At 39.0% G+C, this 12,943-nt stretch overlaps 1 pseudogene; it reads left to right on the top strand.

The window, feature by feature from the left end:
* The first annotated feature begins 9,840 nt into the window (after window positions 1-9,840).
* LOC106752186 lies at window positions 9,841-12,287 on the top strand (annotated as a pseudogene).
* The last annotated feature ends 656 nt before the right edge of the window (window positions 12,288-12,943 follow it).

The raw sequence follows: 12,943 nt of genomic DNA, 5'->3' as shown, positions 1-12,943 counted from the left end.
TAAAATATTAGACATAGTGAATGAGAGAGTTCGGCACCTTCAATTACATCGGAATAAGTTATTGACGATTCATCAATTATAAGTGTTAGTTTAAATATCACTAAAGATGCCAACCTAAATGAAGTAGCTTTTAAAGAGATTTTCGTCGCAACATAGCCAAATGAGGATGAAGATAGAAAATTGTAGGTACAATGTTAACCCTTAGCTGACACACGTCAAAATAATAACGTACGTGATATAGGAGGTATTTTGGATTCCAGCGAAAAAAAATGTGTATAATTGTTTTATTTATCAATATTGAGTCAAGCCTCGACTAATACTAGATGACGCCACAGAACCAAATTTGGCACGCAGCTATGAAAAATTTGCATTCAAAAACACTCTGGGGTACTTTTAACCCCGTGTGTCAGCTAAGGGTTTGCGACGATGCATTCCCCCGGCAAACACCGCGACCGACCAACCATCCGTCGGTCGCAGAAACGGCGCTACGCGCCAACAAACAAATACACCCGCAAAGCACGCGACCGACACGTGCCCGCGTAAGCAACAACGGTTGTTGTTGTTATCGAGCACGTGTCGGAAAAACTGCCGAAGCGCGGTATAAAAGACCGCTCCGCCGTGCTATCGGGACCAGACTCTGCCGGAATCATCCGAGATCGCAAGATCGGAAGCTGCTCCGAATCCCATCCCCAGGTCGAGGGACCGCGACGGTCTGTACGCCGTTGCTGCTGTGAGTTCGCAGCCGACTCGACAATCCTGTCATCCGGAAAGTCCGAGGTCGTGCGTACGCGGTCTCTCCCGTAGAAGTCGCGGGCACCGGATTCAACAACATCCATTTCGGGACGGTGTGTTCGCCGTCTCCACAGGGAGCTCCCGGCCCTCTTGCCCGCGGCAGATATGGAGATCGGCACGAATTGGGGTGGTGTGTTCGCCGCCTTTGTGGAGTGTTCTCCATCTCGGCCCCTTCACTCTAGTCGTTGGGCTCTGCGTCTTCGGGGCATGCGAACGCCCCGGAATACCGTTCCGCGTACCGCGCCGCAAATATAGAAACTCCGCCTGTCTCTCCGCCGCACCTCACCGGAGGTACCACGACCGAGCCGCGAACCGCGAACCGACCGACCGCCGGCTGCACGTCGGCTAGGCTCGCCCGGCCGACTCCACCGTTCCTGTAAGGAGGCACGATACCGCGTGCACTCCGCTCCGGGAGTCGACCGACGCGGGCAATCCGCGTCCAGCAACCACCGAACCGNGACTGCCGCGAACCGCGAATATACCGCCGCCGGTTGCACGTCGGCCAGGCTCGCCCGACCGAATCCACCGCGTCTTGTAAAGGAGCACGACACCGCGTGCCCTCCGTTCCGGGATTTGGCCGACGCGAGGACTCCGCGTGCAACAACCCCCGCATACCGCGATACCGTGATCCAAGAACCGCGAACCGCGTACCACGACGCCGAGTCAAGCAGGTGCATTCCGCCGTTACATNGAGGCACGATACCGCGTGCACTCCGCTCCGGGAGTCGACCGACGCGGGCAATCCGCGTCCAGCAACCACCGAACCGCGTACCGAGAACCGAGAACCGCGTACCGCGAACCGCGTACCACGACGCCGAGTCAAGCAGGTGCATTCCGCCGTTACATTCCGATGCGAGACCGTCGGATTTAAACACCGCGAACGACAACATCACACGCCGAAACATCAATACCGCGTCCGCTCTCCGCTGAAGCCGCGGAATCCTCGCAGTAAGCAACACAGCTGCTCTAGATCCGTTCGGGTAATACCGATCCTTCGAAACACCGAGCGAACCGTCAATACTAGACCGAGAGATAAACACGGGATTCCGTTACCGGCACTGTCATCGCAATATTTACCGACGTTAAAAGGCGAACAGCGAGCACGGCTTGTCACCATTATAATTTATACCCAAACATCTTGGTATATACGATAGAATAAACGACTAATATCCAATCTTCGCTCACTCATTTTATTCGCTCACTCGTCCACACACGCACACACATACACACACCATCACCACAAGGACGCCTAGATATCCGGCGAGCTACGCCAGGGCCACCGACACCGAAACACGGTCAACCGTCGACACTTGGAAACGACCACCCCGCCGGCCGGGACGGGACGAACGTCCACCGACCGACGGGGCCCGGGTCACAGGTTAAAGTATACAATTAATGTTGATGAAGTTTGTTATAACCGAGCATTACTTCATTCACCTCAGCTGTCGAATCGCCACTAAGAACACTTCGATAGCACTACGAAAGTAAGGCACCGTTTTACAAAGAAGCACTGCGTTGCAAGAAAAGCACCGCGTTGCACATTCCGCTACATGGGTCAGGACAATACCTATCCATCCGATTATTGCTAAAGACATTCCCTCTAACGTAAGTAATTGAACACTATATAAGCCTATATCAACGCTGACTTTGAGCAGTGGTTCATCCGCACTCTCCGTTATCGCACTTCACGCTGTCGCATAACTCGTGTAACCGCTACCTCGCGCCATCGTAACCGTACGCAGCGCAGGTTAAGGACAAGGTTCTTACCGATATAAGAAGTAAACATTACGATTTTCTCAATAAATTTGTTTATTTTCAAACCGTCTCTTTATCTCCGCATTTAACTGTCCGACCATTCCTAGCTCCCGAAATATTCGTCACGCCTTTGAGCACTCCGGATGTGACAAGTTGTACATCATACAAACATGTTCTTTTATTGGAGAAAAAAATAATAACTTAAAATTTCAACTGAAAATTATGATATTAACATTTATCTCGTTATTATTTTTTATGCTATTAACGGTTATTAACACATTCTCAAAAGACATAATCTTAATAATTAAAAAGTTTACAAAAGTCTAAAGGTGATTCGAAATCTTTGTTCTTCATATAATTTACTCCGTTATATATTCTTTATAAGTAATTCTTTTTATTCCGAAATTATGAACATTAATGAAAATAAAAACGTAGGAAAGGAACATTGATTTTTTCCAAATACATTTCCAAATACATTTCAAACTTCATCAACATTAATTGCATTATTTAATATTGCTTTTTATGATTTTTTCAGTGTCCTCAGTTGACTGGAAGAAACGAAAGAAAGTTTTTAGTTGCACAAAGAAGTTTTTAAAATACATAGTGCATGTACTGTAAAATTAATCTTTGTACCGAAAAGTAATCCTGAATATACATTACATAATGAAAATCATTGCTTTATACGTATTATATTTAAGAGTTAATAAAAAACTGTACTGACGTTGAAATAATGTTTGAAACGTTATCAACTGTTTCAGATCCTCTGCCTACATTAACAATCGCAACATAAAATAATAAACAATTTAATTATATTGTAGCATATTGCAATACAAAAGTTAGAGTTATGAAAGTACTGAAGTAATATTGTTGTTCTTATTATTTTAATTTATTATCAATCATTCAACATTTTTTATTTTCTTCATTTCGCCGTTGTACCATTTAAATTCCTATATTTCTTATGTTCATATATTCATAAAGACATTGTATGATTTCTATGTCTTGAATATATTGCCTGACAATGCGAAGCAGATTTTTCAAAGAACATTGAAAAACAAAAGGAAGTATTCTCCAAAGTTGAGAAATTTTGCACAGACATTGCATTTTTATTTGTCTAAAGCGTACAATTATGTGCGATAAACATGGAAGAATCTTCTGCCTTCCCCATCTACAATAAAAACCTGATATTAAACAGTCAATGTATCACTAAGCTTTATAAAAGAGACGTTACGAGCCATTGCTCTATGTGTTCCAAAATCATCGCAACTTGTTATAGTTAATTAAGTCTCAGATGGCTATAAAAAACAAATTATTTTTCATCAAGGTACATTGCATGGAAATGTAGATTACGGAAATGTACAGGAAACTGAATATGTAGATGATAATGATTCTGCATCTGCAGCAAAAAATGCCTTGATATTTATGGCCGTTTCATTAAACGATCGAGCGAAGATACCAATTGGGTACTTTTTAATTCAGTTCATTCCTTAAATGGTTCGTAACGCGCAAATTTGGTAACGCAGGCATTACACTTATTGCATAAGAATAATTTTAAAGTATTCTCTATAACATTTGATCGAGTCGCAGGCAATTTTGCCATGTGCACTGTTTTGAGAGTAATTCTCAATACAAATTTCTACCACTAAAACTGTATGTTATTAATCCTGTAAGATCCAAAAATGTTTTATAATATAATATTCATATTCATATTTAAATAAAAATATTCACATACTTTTCCTACTCGATTAAATTGATAAAGAACACTCTCAGAGATAAGAAGATTGTAAGCACAACTAACGGTGAAAATATAAGATGTTTGAATTGATTCTTGCTGTTGACTAATAAAAGTCAGCAGTTGTGCTATTTCAACATGGCCGAAAGTGACTATTGATGTATTTGAAAGTACTGTCAATAGGCTTTAATAATTAGTGTACGACATTAGAACGTAGTGTAAAGAGCACAATTTTTTATTGCATTGAGGATGTCGGGTTCCCTACCAAAAAAGAGCATTTGCGGGAAGCATCACTTTTCTGTTTTAATCACAAGAAATCTGTTGTTGAACGTTATCTTTTGCGAGTGGAAACTTATGGGGAACACTATCTGAAGCAACTTGTATAGATTTTTTTAAAAGATCAAGGACAACGATTTTGACGTGAATTACAATGTACCATGGTCAGCTGAAAAAGTTTGAAGATGGAGAATTGGAAGTATTATTGAAAGAATATCCATGTCAAACTCTCATGTTAAAGAGTTGTCGGACACATTAAAGGTCGATGAGTCAACCTTAAGCAAACGCTTAACCCATTAACACGTAAAACGTCTTTTTTGTGCACGCATTTTAAAGCATAAAAATGAAACAGAAAAGATGGTTTTCTGCCAAATTTGCTTATTGGGGGTTTTCGAGGTCGCTCTTTAAGAAAATCGTACTCATTATTTATAAAAATTCGGAAAACCTAATTTTTTTAAAAGTTTTTTAAAAAATCCAAGATTTTTTCATATGTTTTTTTTCAAGTCGGTTATTGTAACCTTTCAATATTTTTACAATCATAAAACCAACAGAAATCGTGGTCCGAATGTCTTAAGTTTGCGAAAACGTGGTCCTGAACATCAATTTTTGCTTTGGTCTTCTTAAAATGGCCACTTTTGTGCCGTAACATTATGAAAAAATTCGTGAATTTTTTACTTAAAAAGGAACGACTTTACAAAAAAAATGTTTAGATTAAAAAATACTTAGAATTAGCCATAGAATACGTCTGAATTTCTACAAAACGTTTTGGGCCATTTTTGATTTTTTAAATTTGGCCATTTTTCGAAAATGGCCAAAAATGGCCCAAATCGTTTTGAAAAAAGTTCAGACGTGTTCTATGACTGATTCTAATCATTTTTCGATCCATATTTATTGTTTTCGTGACGTCAAACCTTTTTTATTAGAAAATTCAGTTTTTCATTATGCTACTGATATGAATTTTTGAACGCATAAGCATTCGCTAATATTTATGTTCTAAAAGTCTTCGGAAAAAAGTAAGGTACAACTAATAATCTTTACTGATAAAAAAGAATATAATTGAAAAATCAATTTTATAATTTTATTTATTTTGCTTACATTTGATCTATAATTTCTTTTTCGTTAACATAGTTCAATACATTTAAAATATAACTCATAATCGTTCGTTTTCCACGTTTTTAGAAAAAATCTTTTTTCAAGCTTTCGTTAGAGAAAGTAGCTAAATTCATAAAACAGTCACGATGCCCAAAAGAAAAAGTATTATTGCTAAAAAAAATTATAGACAAACCCGTCAAAGTGATATTAAAATTATGGAAACAGATAATCATTTTGATGTTACCGTGATACCTGAACTTGACAATTCTGGGGAATCTGATTGTTCTTTTGAATCAGGTAACGATTCTGAGGGTGATGATGATAGTGATGCTAACAAAGAAATAGATTTAGGCTTTTCGAAATCATTTAGACAAGTCGTAAATTTATACACAGATTCTCAGAAAAAATTGGAAGAAAACCATATTTATGACTGGGTTGATGGAGAAATAAGTTACGAAAATAGTTTAGAAAATGAAATACATCTAAAAAATAGAGATTTTGACAAAATAAGAAATTGTTCTTTGACAGAAATTTTTGAATTTTTTTTCATTGGAAGTAAAAAATTATATTATTGAATGCACTGCATTACACGGGTACTTTCTTTGAACGATTTAGATACATTTCTTGGAATAATAGGTTTTACTTGCTTCAATAAAAGATTGTCTCAACGAGACTACTGGTTTACAGATACATTTTTGAGAGTTGAAAATGTGGCCTCATCCATGGGTGATAAAAAACCCGAAAACATTAAATCAATGATGAAATTGCACAGACCTTCTGATGAAGACAAGGAAGACAAAATTTGGCGTGTGAGAGCATTTACAAACATTTTTTTTTTTAATATTTTACAATTTAGCTATTTCTCCACAGCACTATCAATTGACGAAATGATAATAAAATACTTTGGACGATGCTCCTTTAAACAATTTATTAGATCCAAGTCAATTAGATTTGGAATCAAAATGTAGGGCTTGGCTAGTGCTGATGGATACTTATTTGATTTTGAAAAATACTGCGGAAAAAATGTAAAATATAATATTTTACCGAAATGTTTTCTCGATAGTCGCGTCGTGATGCAGATGTTGCAAAGTTTATTATCTCTTACATGCCCACGTAATGTAAAAAGTTATCATGTTTATTTTGACAATTTATTTTGTTCTGCAGATCTTTTAGTTCATTTGAAAAAACTTGGATTGCGATGTACTGGAACTATTAGACAAGACAGAGTACCGTCAAGACATAAAATTGATAAAAAAGATGATCGTGGAACGTGTCACGCCATGTACGATAGAAACAGTGGTATAAATTATATCACAATTATGGATTCCAAACCCGTCTCTATGTTATCTACTGCTGCTGGAGTTGGACCCACTGCTTCCGTAGAAAGATACAATAAAAGTGAGTAAATGAATAAACCAATAAGTTTCCCCAAAGCTTTTTGTGCTTACAATAAACACATGGGTGGAATCTACATCCATGATCAACATTGCAACAAAGTTCTCCCTGTATTTCGATCGAAGAAATGGACGTGGATAATTTTTTTGAGATGCATTCAAATGTCGATTACTAATGCTACCGTATTGGCCAATATTGCGAATAAAGAAAAAGACAAAAAAATAGGAACTAAAGACGTTGCGATGGCTATTGCTCGAAGTTATTTGAATAAGAAAAGCTTAAATCCAAAATCACATGTAATAGAATAGACTGCAAATCAAAGATATTGCTCCAATGTTGAAACATGTTCTCTAAAAATTAGAAAATTTTGCAAGACATGTGAACTATATTTTTGTAAAAATTGTTTTTAATCGGTACATTCTTCAAAGTAATATTTCTGGAAAAAAAATCATGAACATTCAAAAACAGTGTATAAAAAGTTAAAAAATAATAAAAAAAATAAAAAAGTAAAAACAATTTGAAAAATCGGGAAAAATAAAAAAAAAATAAAATAAAATAAATGATTCTCATAAATCGTTCAACTCCTCGTGGTGAGAATCGGGCAACACAATACTATACAGTGGCAAAGTAACGATTAAATTTTATTTTCAATTTCAAATGGTTTTTCATGCCAAGTCGTATGATGAAAAACAGAATTTTTTAATAAAATGTTAATAAAAAAGGTTTGACTTCACGAAAACAATAAATATGGATCGAAAAATGATTAGAATCAGCCATAGAACAGTCCGGAACTTTTTTCAAAACGATTTGGGCCATTTTTGGCCATTTTCGAAAAATGGCCAAATTATAAAAATCAAAAATGGCCCAAAACGTTTTGAAGAAATTCAGACGTATTCTATGGCTGATTCTAAGCATTTTTTAATCTAAATATTTTTTTGTAAAGTTGTTCCTTTTTGAGTAAAAATTCACAAAATTTTTCATAGTGCTACGGCACAAAAGTGGCCATTTTGAGAAGAGCAAAGCAAAAATTGATGTTCAGGACCACGTTTTCGTAAACTTTAGACATTCGGACCACGATTTCTGGTGGTCTTATGATGGTAAAAAAATCGAAAGGTTACAATAATCGACTTGAAAAAAAACATGGAAAAAATCTCGGATTTTTTAAAAAACTTTTAAAAAAATGGGTTTTCCGAGTTTTTATGAAAAATGAGTACGATTTTCTTAAAGAGCGACCTCGAAAACCCCCATTAAGCAAATTTGGCAGAAAACCACCTAGGTTTTCTGTTTCATTTTTATGCTTGAAAATGCGTGCACAAAAATGACGTTTTGCGCGTTAATGGGTTAAAAGCAATGAGAATGATCCAGAAGCTAGCAAACTGGGTCCCACATGAATTAAAAGAAAGTGACAATGCGAAACGTTTAACTCTTTGTTAATTGCTACTTCAAGGACAAAAAGAGAAGTCGTTTTTGCATTGAATTGTGACTGACAATGAAACATGGAATTGTTATGACAATCATAAGCGCAAGACATCATTGGTGCTTCCCGTCGAATATTAATGTCAACATCAAAGCCAAAATAGGATATTCACGGAAAGAAGATCATATTGTGCATTTGGTGTGATCAGGCCGATATAGTGTATCACGAGCTGCTGCAATCGTGTCAAACCATCAATGCTGAACGCTATCGACGACAATTATTCAACTTGAATCGAACATTCAAAGAGAAACACCTGCGTCACCGAGAAAATTATTCTTCTCCATGACAATGCTAGACCACATGTTGCAACACCAGTGACAAAAATCCTGGAGGCACGTTGATAGGATGTTTTACCCCATACGCTCTATTCACCAGACGTAGCTTTTTCAAATTACCATTTGTTTCGATCGTTGCAGCATGGTCTTTCTGAGCAGAATTTCAGTTTTTTTGAAGATATCGAAAAGTGGCTCAATGACTGGATTGCCTCGAAAAAAACTGAATTTTTTTTACCGTGGAATCCATATTTTATCCAAGAAGTGGAAAAATGTTGTAGCTTCCGAAGAACAATATTTTGAATAAAATGTAATGTTCCGTTCTTTTGAAATAAACACGAATTTTTGTAGCAAAAGCAGCGAGAATGAATTCAAGCACCTAATATTAAGGTTCCTAGTCCCGCAGCTTGGAGCTATGCCTTAACAGTAGCATAGTAATAATGCAGCGGCAGGAATGAAAATTTTGCTCAGCTTACTTAACACATGGTAAATGCGATTAGGTTCTCTTCCGTGCTATGTTAGACAAAGACGAATAATTATTTTCTACCTATCTTTGTTTCACCAGTAATGAGCTGCAACGGCGGAGGCAGGCATAGGAGGCACGATATGCCAGCATTTGCCTCGCAGCGACGTTATTCTATCTCCATTTTCCTTTTCCTCCTTTCAGCCGGCAGAGAAGCATTTCAAGGTTTGGGACAATTGGAGGCATAGGCGCATTGGGGCCAGTGGGCGCTTATTGTTCTATACATCAGATTTTTCTCTTGACACATATGCGCGCATATACGTAATTTAAGTATAATTATAATATGCTGATGTGAATATGGCGAGTAAAATATTAGGTTGACAAAAGTGAAATTTGTATTTAATAATATTGCCAACTGTAACAGCTTATTATTTGACAATGACTTAATATATTAACGTCCTGTTTATTTTGTTGGAAAGTTACATATCTTGCCTGTTTAAAGAAATCATTGTAAACTCTAAAAAATATTAAAACCTTTTTTTAAAAATTAATTTCGTTGAAAATGAAACGGTCGGTAATACGCACTATTATGAAGTATGAGTTCTTACGTGTAACTACGGCATCGCAGACCGCGCGAAACATTAATAGCGTATTTGGCTCTAGTGTTACTACGCAGCAGACAGAATCAAATTGGTTCGCTATATTTCGTACAGGTAACTTTGACTTTGTAACAGCACGTTTCCACCACGTCCCCCCCCCCCCAATCCCCGCAGACCGACCGACTATCCGTCGGGTCGCTCATCGGCGCTTTGCGCCACACGAACTCACAAAACACACACGTGACACGCTTCCGCCAGAGGCAAGATCATGTGCGTGTCAACAAACATAAACACTGGCCCGCCAAAGGATATAAAATCCGACCGGCGGAGGCATCGAAAACGATTCCGGAGTCAGCCAGAGCGATACGTTCGCAGGCTGCTCCAGATTCCGATCCTCCGTGCCGAGGAACCGAGACAGCGCGTTCGCAGCCGTACTCGCCATCCTTGGCACGGGGTGCTGCCGTCTCCTCCGGGAGTTCCCGGTTCACATCCGACCTCCGACCGACCGACATCCGGCCCAGACAAGTCCGGGGTGGCGATTGCGCCGTCTCAGCCGAGTATTCTCGGCCAAGTCACCGCCGACCGAAAGGGACACCGGGTCCCTCGCGTTCACAGCGCTGGATTGCACGCGAGCAACCGAAAGAGCGAAACGTAGTCCATAAGTTAGGCTGAGCATACACGAGAGCAGACCTCGACGAAGAGAATTAACGGATAAGGAGATGGCGGCGTTTGCCGTCTCCGCCGAGCCTTCTCGGACCCTACTCTCTTCGCGAGGGAGAGCTTCCGGGACCTTGTCGGGGTTTCTCCGGTGGCAGCACCGTTGCGTTATGTTTCTCTCGCGATCTCCTGGTGTGGTGGCCTCTGCAGAGATTACACGCCGACACTAGAGAGCATCTCGACACCGCGGGGTGCCTCCTGGCTGCCGTGCCGGCCGTTCTCGACTCCGCGGGGCCTCCGAGGCTTGGAAAGTACCTCCGTTCCCGTACGACGTGCGCGTGGTTTCCGTATTGCACTCTTCGGCGCATTTAAATCGACATCGCAGAGAAACCATACCGAGACCAGTGCAACGCTGTTAAAAAGCGACAACAAACCGTCGGTCAAAACATTGCGCCCGCTCCCCGCAACACTACCGACCGCTTACTAGTTTACGTCAGACGCGTATACATCGCCGCGTATACACAACCGCGTCCGCCGTCCAGCAAATTCGTCTACCGCGAATCTCGAAAATCGGCTAAGACAATACACATCACAATTGTCGAAATATCAACAACACGTTTCGACGCAACTATTGTCTAACGAAAAAAACCGTTTAAAGCACCGAGCTAATATCCGCTGGTATATGAGTCTGCTGAAACAACTGATCAGTAATGGAGAACCGAGAATAAAGCTTATGTTTATTGCTTCAACAAGAACTCTCTCACAATTATTCAAACGAAGTTGGCAATACAACGAGCCAATCAAGAGCCACGACCGCCGCTACGACGAGCTAATCGCTCGTATCGACCGGTCCCCTCTCGCCGTACCGAAAAAGACGTTCCCGCCGCGACAAAACTGAATAGGGAATGGCAAGAACGTCGCAACCTCACAAATGAACCACGCGGTCGCCCAGAATCAAAGGTCAAAAATGACGAACTAAAGGTCGCTGTTGATTCTAATCCATCTCAGAGTGCCTATGAATTATCGTTGAAGTTTGGTGTTAGCAAACAAACAATATTAACTCATTTAGTTCAAATCGGTTAAGTGAAAAATTTGAATAAGTGGGTTCCACATGAACTGAATGAAAAACATAAACAAAAGCGTTTGGAAGCTTGCTTAATGTTGCTTTTTCGTCACAAATTCATTTTTGAATCGAATTGTCACTTGTGATGAGAAATGGATCCAATATATCAATTGCAAATGTTCAGCACAGTGGTTGGACAAGGATGAATCATCAAAACACACTCCAAAGCGCAATATTCATGAAAAGAAGTTGTTAGTGAGTGTTTGGTGGTCCAGCGCAGGTGTGATCCATTATGATTTCATGAAACCTGGTTCATCGATTACATCAGAAATATACTGCAATAAACTAGACGAAATGATGCAAAAACTTAAAGAAAAACAGCCTAGATTGGTCAACAGATCGATTCCGATCTTATTGCATGATAACGCTAGACAACACACTGCACAAATGACTGTGGCGAAACTACAGGAATTGGAATTGGAACTTCTTCATCATCCTCCATACTCACCAGACCTAGTTCCCACTGACTACCACTTCTTCCTCAATTTGAACAACTTTTTAGTAGGAAAACAATTTAATTCCGACAATTCTGTAAAACTGGCCTTCCAGGAATTCATTGACTCTTGTCCGCCAGGGTTTTATACCACCGGCCTGAACAACCTGCCGCTTAAATGGCAAAAGTGTATATACAATATGGGTGCATACTTTAATGAATAAAATAATTCCTTATATTTGTAAGTTATCAAACAATTTTGCCTTTTCTTCTACAAATTTCATCCTTGACGATCTGATAATTAAATAATACTACTAAAAGATCTATTTATATAATGATAAAACGTGACGACAACGTAACACTGAGCGATTAACTATCTTATCATTAACGTTCTTACGGCGGATCAAAAAAATTGATTAGCTAAATGATTTTAATAAAATTATTGTCCCAATTTATCTCAAATTAATATGCAGTTAGTGGATAAGTAGTTAAATATGTACAGGTCAGATATAAATGAATTTATGCATACTCAGAACTTGCATTTAAAAAATAATGAAAGTTGTACATTCGGAGCCGGTTGCAAATTGTCATGCTGCCTAAAACATTATTGAAAATCAATCGACATTGAATTTTGAGACTCCTGGTCTTTCGCGCAATTGTTTTTGTTTGATGACGTCAGAAGCGAGAAAACATATATGAAGAATTCTTGTGTTACACGTTCTAATAAAAAAATATACTTATAAAATTACATTTTTGATCGGTTCAGTGCAACTTCAAAAATCATCCATACATTTTCATTTATTTGAATAATAAATAAACAGCCGCAAAATTTATTTTACACGGAATCATTCAATTAAACACTTTTTCTCAGTTTTCTCTG

The sequence above is a fragment of the Dinoponera quadriceps genome, unplaced genomic scaffold (genome assembly GCF_001313825.1).
Source record: "Dinoponera quadriceps isolate SergipeBrazil2010 unplaced genomic scaffold, ASM131382v1 scaffold66, whole genome shotgun sequence".
Taxonomy (NCBI): domain Eukaryota; kingdom Metazoa; phylum Arthropoda; class Insecta; order Hymenoptera; family Formicidae; genus Dinoponera; species Dinoponera quadriceps.
This window is presented reverse-complemented; position numbering and strand designations above follow the sequence as displayed.